The sequence below is a fragment of the Ovis canadensis genome, chromosome 1, assembly GCF_042477335.2.
Source record: "Ovis canadensis isolate MfBH-ARS-UI-01 breed Bighorn chromosome 1, ARS-UI_OviCan_v2, whole genome shotgun sequence".
In the NCBI taxonomy this organism is placed as follows: Eukaryota; Metazoa; Chordata; class Mammalia; order Artiodactyla; family Bovidae; genus Ovis; species Ovis canadensis.
Genome location: NC_091245.1, coordinates 198,883,312 through 198,892,908, shown reverse-complemented (window position 1 = coordinate 198,892,908; position 9,597 = coordinate 198,883,312). Strand labels below are relative to the sequence as shown.

At 36.8% G+C, this 9,597-nt stretch overlaps 1 pseudogene; it reads right to left on the bottom strand.

Moving 5' to 3' along the window:
* Positions 1-5,309: 5,309 nt before the first annotated feature.
* Positions 5,310-5,637, bottom strand: LOC138929826 (probable protein BRICK1 pseudogene; annotated as a pseudogene).
* Positions 5,638-9,597: the final 3,960 nt, after the last annotated feature.

The window sequence follows — 9,597 nt, the reverse complement described above, 5'->3', positions numbered from 1 at the left end:
TGCTGAGGAAGGCTTTCTTATCTCTCCTTGCTATTCTTTGGAACTCTGCATTCAGATGCTTATATCTTTCTTTTTCTCCTTTGCTTTTGGCTTCTCTTCTTTTACAGCTATTTGTAATGCCTTCCCAGACAGCCATTTTGCATTTTTGCCTTTCTTTTTCTTAGGGATGGTCTTGATCCCTGTCTCCTGTACAATATCATGAACCTCCATCCATAGTTCATCAGGCATTCTGTCTATCAGATCTAGTCCCTTAAATCTATTTCTCACTTCCACTGTGTAATCATAAGGAATTTGATTTAGGTCATACCTGAATGGTCTAGTGGTTTCCCCTACTTTCTTCAATTTAAGTCTGAATTTGGCAATAAGGAGTTCTTGATCTGAGCCACAGTCAGCTCCTGCTCTTTTTTTTGCTGACTGTATAGAGCTCCCCACCTTTGACTGCAAAGACTATAATCAATCTGATATTAATGCTGACCATCTGGTCTTGTCCTTGTGTAGAGTTTTCTCTTGTGTTGTTGTAAGAGGGTGTTTGCTATGACCAGCGTGTTCTCTTGGCAAAACTCTATTAGCCTTTGCCCTGCTTCATTCCATATTCCAAGGCCAAATTTGCCTGTTACTCCAGGTGTTTCTTGACTTCTTACTTTTGAATTCCAGTCCCCTATAATGAAAAAGACATCTTTTGGGGTGTTAGTCCAAAAGGTCTTGTAGGTCTTACTGGAGAAGGGAATGGCTAACCACTTCAGTATTCTTGCCTTGAGAACCCCATGAACAGTATGAAAAGGCAAAATGATAGAATACAGAAAGAGGAACTCCCCAGGTCAGTAGGTGCCCAATATGCTACTGGAGATCAGTGGAGAAATAACTCCAAAAAGAAGGAAGGGAGGGAGCCAAAGCAAAAACAATACCCAGTTGTGGATGTGACTGGTGATAGAAGCAAGGTCCAATGCTGTAAAGAGCAATATTGCATAGGAACCTGGAATGTTAGGTCCATGAATCAAGGCAAATTGGAAGTGGTCAGACAGGAGATGGCAAGAGTGAACGTTGACATTCTAGGAATCAGCAAACTAAAATGGACTGGAATGGGTGAATTTAACTCAGATGACCATTATATCTACTACTGCGGGCAGGAATCCTCAGAAGAAATGGAGTAGCCATCATGGTCAACAGAAATAGTCTGAAATGCAGTACTTGGATGCAATCTCAAAAACTTGAAAGGCTTACCAAGCCCCTATTTCCGGTTTCTAGGTGTTGGTCTCCTTGGGAAATTCACTCATGCATAGTATTTTAGATGTTACCCCGATGTGTATCTTATGCATATTTTAATATACACAGTTTATAAAGACTTCCTTTCCTGAATTTCACCACTAAATTTTATAGCCTCACTGACAACCTTGAACTCAGATCTCTTATTCAACAGAGCAGTAAAACAGATACTTTCTCCTTGAGTTGGTCTCCTATGTGCAACCCAATGGGTTCTAACCCCCTCTTTAATAGTGCTGTTTGTGTTCTATTGAGCACACTTTAGTGATTGCTACTAAATAATGCAATTCATTGAATTTAACATAATCTAAAAGACGTGTACTCAGATAATATGTCTTTATTAAAGATAATGTGAAATTGAAAGAAAGCAAAGAAAAAAGTACATATTTACCTGAGATAAATATCACCAACATTAATATTTTGTTATATTTTCTTCTAGTACATTTCTATATCTATAGCACTTTTAAATACATGGTTTTTATTACACCTTATGTTAAATATTATAACATGACCCTCACAATCAGAAATACTATAAGTAGTTTTCTACATGAAGCAGTAGATTTCTTAATGGTTTCATAAATATTCCAGTAGGTTTATTTGGCCATTCCCTATTTTTTAAATTAGCTTTTTAAAAGTGTCTCTAAGTTTTGTATTTTTGTAAATTCTGAGACAATTTAGCTTATAAGCATAATTTAAATTAAGTATTTTTTCCATAGGTATTTTCTGAGAGTTATGCTTTCTAGGTCAAAGGATATAAACCTATTTAGGCCTAATATAAACACATTAAAATAGCAATATATGTAAAACTTCTTCCACAAGACCCTATTATATTTGTGCATTGGTGTTTTGAAAAATAAAAATGTTAACACAATAAGTAATCAGGGTTGTTACAGTGTTTCCATTTGCATTTTTGTGGTTGCCAGTAAGTATGCATATTTTCAGATTTGTTTAATTAGTATAATCTCTTTTCTGTTAATTAACTTTTAATAACTAAAATATTGTGGTGGTCACAGTATTATTCTCATTAATTTGTATGAAGTTTTATAAGTTCAAACCTTACCCATTTATAAATACAAGTATTTTCTCCAGGTTTTCATTGCTGAGTCATATATCTAAGCTATTAGAGTAATACATTTTTTATTAAAAAAAATCCCTAACTAGTACAATCTTCTGCTTGTGATATTCTTTTTTAATTGATCTTATTTCTTCTTTCCTTGCCTCCTGTCTCACTTGGCATGGGTCTCTATTAAGCCGCCAAGAGAATAATTTTAAAACATAAATCATATCACATCATCCCCTAATCAAAACCATCCCACCCCAGAGGAAAATCCAGAATCCTTTACATAATTCCTAAGGCCCTGTATGATGTCAAACATCTATGACTCTTCTTGTTATTCAATCCACTCAATCCCCTTACTTCAATCCCCTTTAAGGAGGAAACAGACAGAACAGGCTCCATCTTGAAAGCAGGACTCTATCTTGGGCCATACTGTGGACTTTGAGCTATATGCCCAGTATCTATGGAAACGACATACCAACTGGAAAACCAGACCCCCAGGATGGAAAAGCCCCAGGGCTCATACCTAGACTCTCCGTTGCCTAAAAGAATACCTTATTTATCTGTGTAACCAAATAGAATCATAAATTCTATTATGCTTATTGGGGTATGACCACAGGCCTATTGATAATTGTCCAGTGTTAACTACCGAGGCCTAAGGCATATGAATCACAGGTTAACTTTGTATCTTTCTTTTCCTTTGTTCAGACTAGTTTCAGAGAATTTGGGGAGGTGGGTTTGAGCACATACACTTGGGGTTTATAAGGTTTTTACAAAAACTGGTCTTGGCTAAGAGGAGACTCTACCTTGGGCCCACCGGTGTAATAAACTGCACTCCACTATCTCCATTGTCCTTCTGAGTGAGTTCGTTTCCTGGAACGCATGGCTACAACACCCTTATCTGGCCTTCTTGGGGCCTTGTATTAATATTATTTTAAACTAATCAACCTGCCCAAATATTCATATGGCTCAATTCCTTTCTTTATTTAGATCTCCTCTTAAATAACAAATCCTCAGAGAAGTTTTATCTGTGATGATAGCTTCACATCATTCTTCATCCTAATCTCTTTTTTCAGGAGTCATAGTATATCCTGTATTTTCAGACACACAGACACACACACACACACAGACACACACACACCCACACACACACACCTTTGTTTCGCTCATTAGATTAGAAGCTCTGAGAGGTTGAGGGTTTTTTGTTCGTTTTTCTCTCCCTCCCTCCCTCCCTATTTCCTCTTCTTTCTTTCTTCCTTTATTTCTTTCTTTTTATTGTTGAAATCATTGGACCCAGAATAATATCTGCATCAAAGAACTATAAGAAGCTTAAAAATATATGAAAGATATGAAATTACAATCATTGTTAACATTTGGACATAATTTTGTCTTTAGAATTTATTATAGATCTTATAGAATTTATAGTAATTTTTTTAATTTAATATTTAGAGTAACTATGGAAATATTTATTCAACGTTTCACTTGATTTTCTTCTAAGCATTTTTTATGTCATTACATAGTCCATAGTCTTCATTCTGAAGACTATTTCTCAATTATAACTGAATATCACACCAAAGTTATACTATTTAATTAAAAATTTAGCTTAAACATTTTGTTAATTAATAGGTTTATCATCTAAATTCATTAGCAAAATTATGTCACTTTAAGTTAGTTTAAAGTAAATTCACATTTTCTTTTTCTTTAAATCTTTACATTTTTGAAAACCGTTTGTTTTTAAAAATTATTAAAAGTAAACTGTTTCTAAAGTGTATTATATTTGCTCAAATCCAATATATTGCTATAGTTTATTTCTCTTGCAAAAGCTTATTTCTGTGTATTTTTCTTGACTGAGTTTTCCAGTTATTTTCTGGTGTTACTTTAAAACAATACAACCTTTATATTTTTTAATGCTGCTATTTTTTAGCTTGTTAATTTACTTAGATTGCTTTTTTTCACTACCATTTGATTTATTCAACTCAGCTAATTTTTTTCCTTTCTATTTTCACATAATGAGAGCATTTAGATTTATAAAGTTATCTTTGTTCAAATTCAATTAATTTTTGTCTCTGTTTATTTTTAAATATTGACTTAGTATATTAAATACCACCTTGATACAATATTTACTAAAAGGATGATTTTGAATATTCAAAGAGTAGAAAATTTTTAATTACTTATTTGATGAAAGTTTTAATTAGAAAGTTTCTTTTTTTTTTAACACTGTATATTTTATTGAGTATTAAGTCCCTACAGAGTAAGTACTTGGTAAATGTCTGCTAAATGACCAAAGGATTCCCAGGATGAATGAGTTCAAAGTCCAAATATGGGGGCTCCAGCTTGCAAGCCACCTAGGCTTTGATCAAACGGCTACATCTGAAAGTTTTGTTAGATTAAGAAACCCACACATCAGAGTTCTGTGGAAGAGGTTCACCCCGTCTCTAGCTCCTCTCCCCACCACAATCACAGCAGTCAGATAAAGTTGAGTTTATTAGGGAAATATGAGCGGTAAAGACACACCCCAAGTGACAGACAGAAAACTCTGAAAATGTCCTTTTTCAAGCCAAGTGGGGGCCTGGCCTTGACCTCCCCAAAAGGACAAGAAATTGGTGGGTTAGCAACAACATTCTCTGGCAGCCATCTCACCAGGGCATCTCAGCCAGGACGGCTTCCCACCCCCAGCCAAAGGTGGGAAGAAGACAAGGACTGTTTATAGAATCAGTGCACAGGCAATGAGAGCTATAAGGAAAGACTGAGAGAGCGAGAAAGAGAGAGAGGTGGGGAGGCCCTTGACAGAGTCCCAGGCTTTTGGCTCTCAGTGCCTCAAATATGTTGACACGTACTGAACATTACTGAAGAGGTAAAATGCCTAACAATGCTTCCAAGAGGTCCCCGGACTCCTTCCCACACGCCACATCACACTTCTGGGTGTGCATGGCAGACCCCAAAGACCACACTTTTGAAAAAAGGAAAAACAATAAGCCCTGTTGTTTTTAAGGAGAGAGGAAGGAGTTGAAGGCTGCTGGGGCCTTTCCCACGAGAGGCTGCCTGCTGTAAGAGTAAGCTTCCCAGCAGCAGCCTGGCACAGTCCTAGGTGAGGGTTTCACCTTTTGTCACCCTGGTTTGTATGTACTCTATTCTCCGTTCAAGAGCTGTGAGTTTCTCGTTTATTGTTGCGAGTCTTGAGCGACAAGACATATCGAATGAGTTGAGAAAGTTTGCGGTTTTCTTGATGCTGCTGGTGATGACCTCAATGTACTCCCGGTTCGCCCAGTCCTGGTGAATCTCCCACTGCACTGGATCCTCTTGTCCCGCCATGGCTGCTGCCTGAGGAAGCGCGACTCAATTAGAAAGTTTCTAATTAAACTATTCTAGAAACTAAAAAGGAGTCTCTAAAAACTATTTAGTTTTAATTAGAAAGTGCACCTACTAAATTCCCTTTTACTATTTTCTAGGTATTTATGGAGCTAAATCTGATCATTTTTATTGTTTCCTTTGGTATAATTATTTTTATTTTAGTACTGTTTTATTGACTTTATTAATGCTAGAATGGTTATTTTTAAATTGACCATAAAGTGAAGCTTTATATCTTTTCTGTTTTCCTCTTTAAATCTTACATATCGGTCTATTACTTGTTTGTGTCTCCATGACTATTATTTTTCTTTTTGTTTTAACTTTATTATGTCATATTGTCTTAAATCACATGGGCAAATTATGGATTTTTTTAAATAGAAAAAAATTTTTAATGACTTTTCATAAAGAGGTATAATTAATGTCATACGTTTTCTTTCTTTTTATTTAAATTTTCTTTTTTTATTTTACAATACTGTATTGGTTTTGCCATACGTTGACATGAATCCATCACAGTTGTACATGAGTTCCCAACCCTGAACCCCTCTCCCACCATCCTCCCCATATCATCTCTCTGGGTCATCTCAGTGCACCAGCCCCAATGATTATATATATATGCCTATATATGTATAACGCTGTTTGAAACCAGAAAAACAAGTGTGGTACCCATTATCAAAGATGAAGAAGATTTGTTTTGCTAGTCAATTTTCTTCACTGAAAATCTAAGATTTTAACATCTAGAGTTAATGTGTGTATATATACATATATAGTCAATTTAAAATTGTATACTGTCATTTTTCGATCTATTGTGATCACCAGAGATCAAATGGCCAACATTTGCTAGATCACCGAAAAAGCAAGAGAATTCCAGAAAAAAACATCTATTTCTGCTTTATTGACTATGCCAAAGCCTTTGACTGTGTGGATCACAAGAAACTGTGGAAAATTCTGAAAGAGATGGGAATACCAGACCGCCTGACCTGCCTCTTGAGAAAGCTATATGCAAGTCAGGAAGCCACAGTTAGAACTGGACATGGAACAACAGACTGGTTCCAAATAGGAAAAGGAGTACATCAAGGCTGTATATTGTCACCCTGCTTATTTAACTTGTATGCAGAGTACATTATGAGAAACGCTGGGTTGGAAGAAGCACAAGCTGGAATCAAGATTGCCGGGAGAAATATCAATAACCTCAGATATGCAGATGACACCACCCTTATGGCAGAAAGTGAAGAGGAGCTGAAGAGCCTTTTGATGAAAGTGAAAGAGGAGAGTGAAAAAGTTGGCTTAAAGCTCAACATTCAGAAACTAAGATCATAGCATCTGGTCCCATCACTTCATGGGAAATAGATGGGGAAAGAGTGGAAACTGTGGCTGACTTTTTTTTTTTTTTTTATGCTCCAAAATCACTGCAGGTGGTACTGCAGCCATGAAATTAAAAGACGCTTAGTCCTGGGAAGGAAAGTTATGACCAACCTAGATAGCATATTCAAAAGCAGAGACATTACTTTGCCAACAAAGGTTTGTCTAGTCAAGGCTATGGTTTTTCCTATGGTCATGTATGGATGTGAGAGTTGGACTGTGAAGAAAGCTGAGTGCTGAAAAATTGATGCTTTTGAACTGTGGTGTTGGAGAAGACTCTTGAGAGTCCCTTGGACTGCAAAGAGATCCAACCAGTCCATCCTAAAGGAGACCAGTCCTGGGTGTTCATTAGAAGGACTGATGCTGAGGCTAAAACTCCAATACTTTGACCACCTCATGTAGAGCTGACTCATTGGAAGAGACCCTGATGCTGGGAGGGATTGGGGGCAGGGGGAGAAGGGGACGACAGAGGATGAGATGGCTGGATGGCATCACCGACTTGATGCACATGAGTTTGGGTGGACTCTGGGGTTGGTGATGGACAGGAAGGCCTGGCATGCTGCGATTCGTGTGGTCACAAAGAATCGGACATGACTGAGTGACTGAAGTGAACTGAACTGATTGTGATCACAATTTCTATAGTTATTTAAACACATCCCCACACATTCAACAATTTCATTGATCACAAATACTAGTACCTTTCTATCTTGTTTTTCATACTTTATGGTTTACTTATTAGGAGTCATTCATACAGCTTATGTATTTGAATTTTTTTCTGAAATAATACACAATAATAATATGTTTTTATAGACCTTGAATATATAAAAGTTATTCCTTTTATCTGCAACTTGATTGAGAAGAGAATTCTGAGTTATGGCCTCTATCCCTTAATTCACATATTACACTAGTAGTCTCTTATATTTGTGTGTGTGTTAGTCGCTCAGTCGTTCCCAACTCTTTGGGACCCCATGGACTATAGTCTGCCAAGCTCCTCTGCTCATGGAATTTTCCAGGCAAGAATACTGGAATGGATTATCATTTCCTACTCCAGGGGACCTTCTCCACCCAGGTATCTAATCCATGTCTCTTGCATCTCCTGCCTTGGAAGGCAGATTCTTTACCACTGCACCACCAAGGTCCACTTTTCTGAGATAAAGCATATTCTCCTCATCTAGGCTGATGGTTCCCAAACCCAAAGTAGTGAAAGACAATAAGGTGACCCATGATGATCCAAGCCTTCATGTAATTCTTTCCCCTGACCTGTCGGTAGAGTTCATGATTTGCTTCTAACTATTTTTATATAATACATGGCAAGATAATGGGATGCTCCCTCCAAAATTATATTTTGTTGTGCTAAAACTGTGTCTGAGGAGACTGGAAAAAGAAACTCTACTGGTCTTGATGAAATATATAACAGTGTTATGAATGTTATACCTGTGAAGACAGTCATATATGGGGATCTTGTGAGCAATATTTAAGGACCTAAATGGGCCTCCAACAAATATGTTTGGGTATTTCAGTAGACAGCTGCATGGATGAGGATTCTACCAGTAATCTGGATGTACTTGAGAACAGATTCTTTCTTACTTGAAACTTTAGATGAAAATAAAGCACAACCGAAAAACTTGAGTACAGCCTTGTGAGATCTTGAGCTTATAATACAGCTAAATCATGGCTGACCCATAAAAATTGTGAGATACTCCTGTATTTTTATGACTACTAAATTTATGATAATTTGTTATGCAGCAGTGGAAAGCTAATATACATGATATTTACATAATTAACTTAGGGGATGTGGTTAAAGACACATATTCTGTACATTTTTAAAGTATTTTTAAACTTAATCATGATATCTTGAGATAGGAACACGCTTAATTTTTTTTTTTTACCCATAAAGCATGCTTGAGAATAATTCTCAGTATAGTATTTGAAAATGAGTGCTCTTGACACTACAATAAAGAAAATATCTGTTAGTAAATCACAAGTTAGAATGTGGGGTATAGGAAAAATCTGAAGTGTATTCATGTGAATGGCTTAAATCTGAGCCTCTATCTGTGGGGCAAATACATCTAAAGGGATAACCTTTTTCATTCTGAACTAAATAAACTGAAAGAAGTAGAAGACAAGACAAGACTGGAAGTCTGAGAAATTTATTGAAGGAAATGCTTGCAAATCATAGAAGAAGCTGGAATTGTCAGTGAGAGGCTTTAGACAGTGATGCAGGATCTTAACATAAGTTAAAGAAAAAGAAGTGAACTCAGGTAAAGGAAAGGAAATGTGGTGCTCTTCCTATCTGCTCAGGCCTCAGCCCGATACTAATGGTGCCTCAATCTATGATAATACTCAAGCAAAAGTTTCTTATTCATGCAGTAGAGGCCCAGCAACAAAGGCCACCATGTTATTATCTGGGAATAACCCGAGTGTGGCTTCCATGTTCCTATCTAGGTGAATCCAGTGATAAAGCAACGGTATGGTCAGTCAGCTCTGATCCTTAGAGCAATCCATCTTAAGAGTATCTGAGAGACACACCTTCATGGCCGCATTTTAAATTAAGTTCTGTCACATCCTCCTTA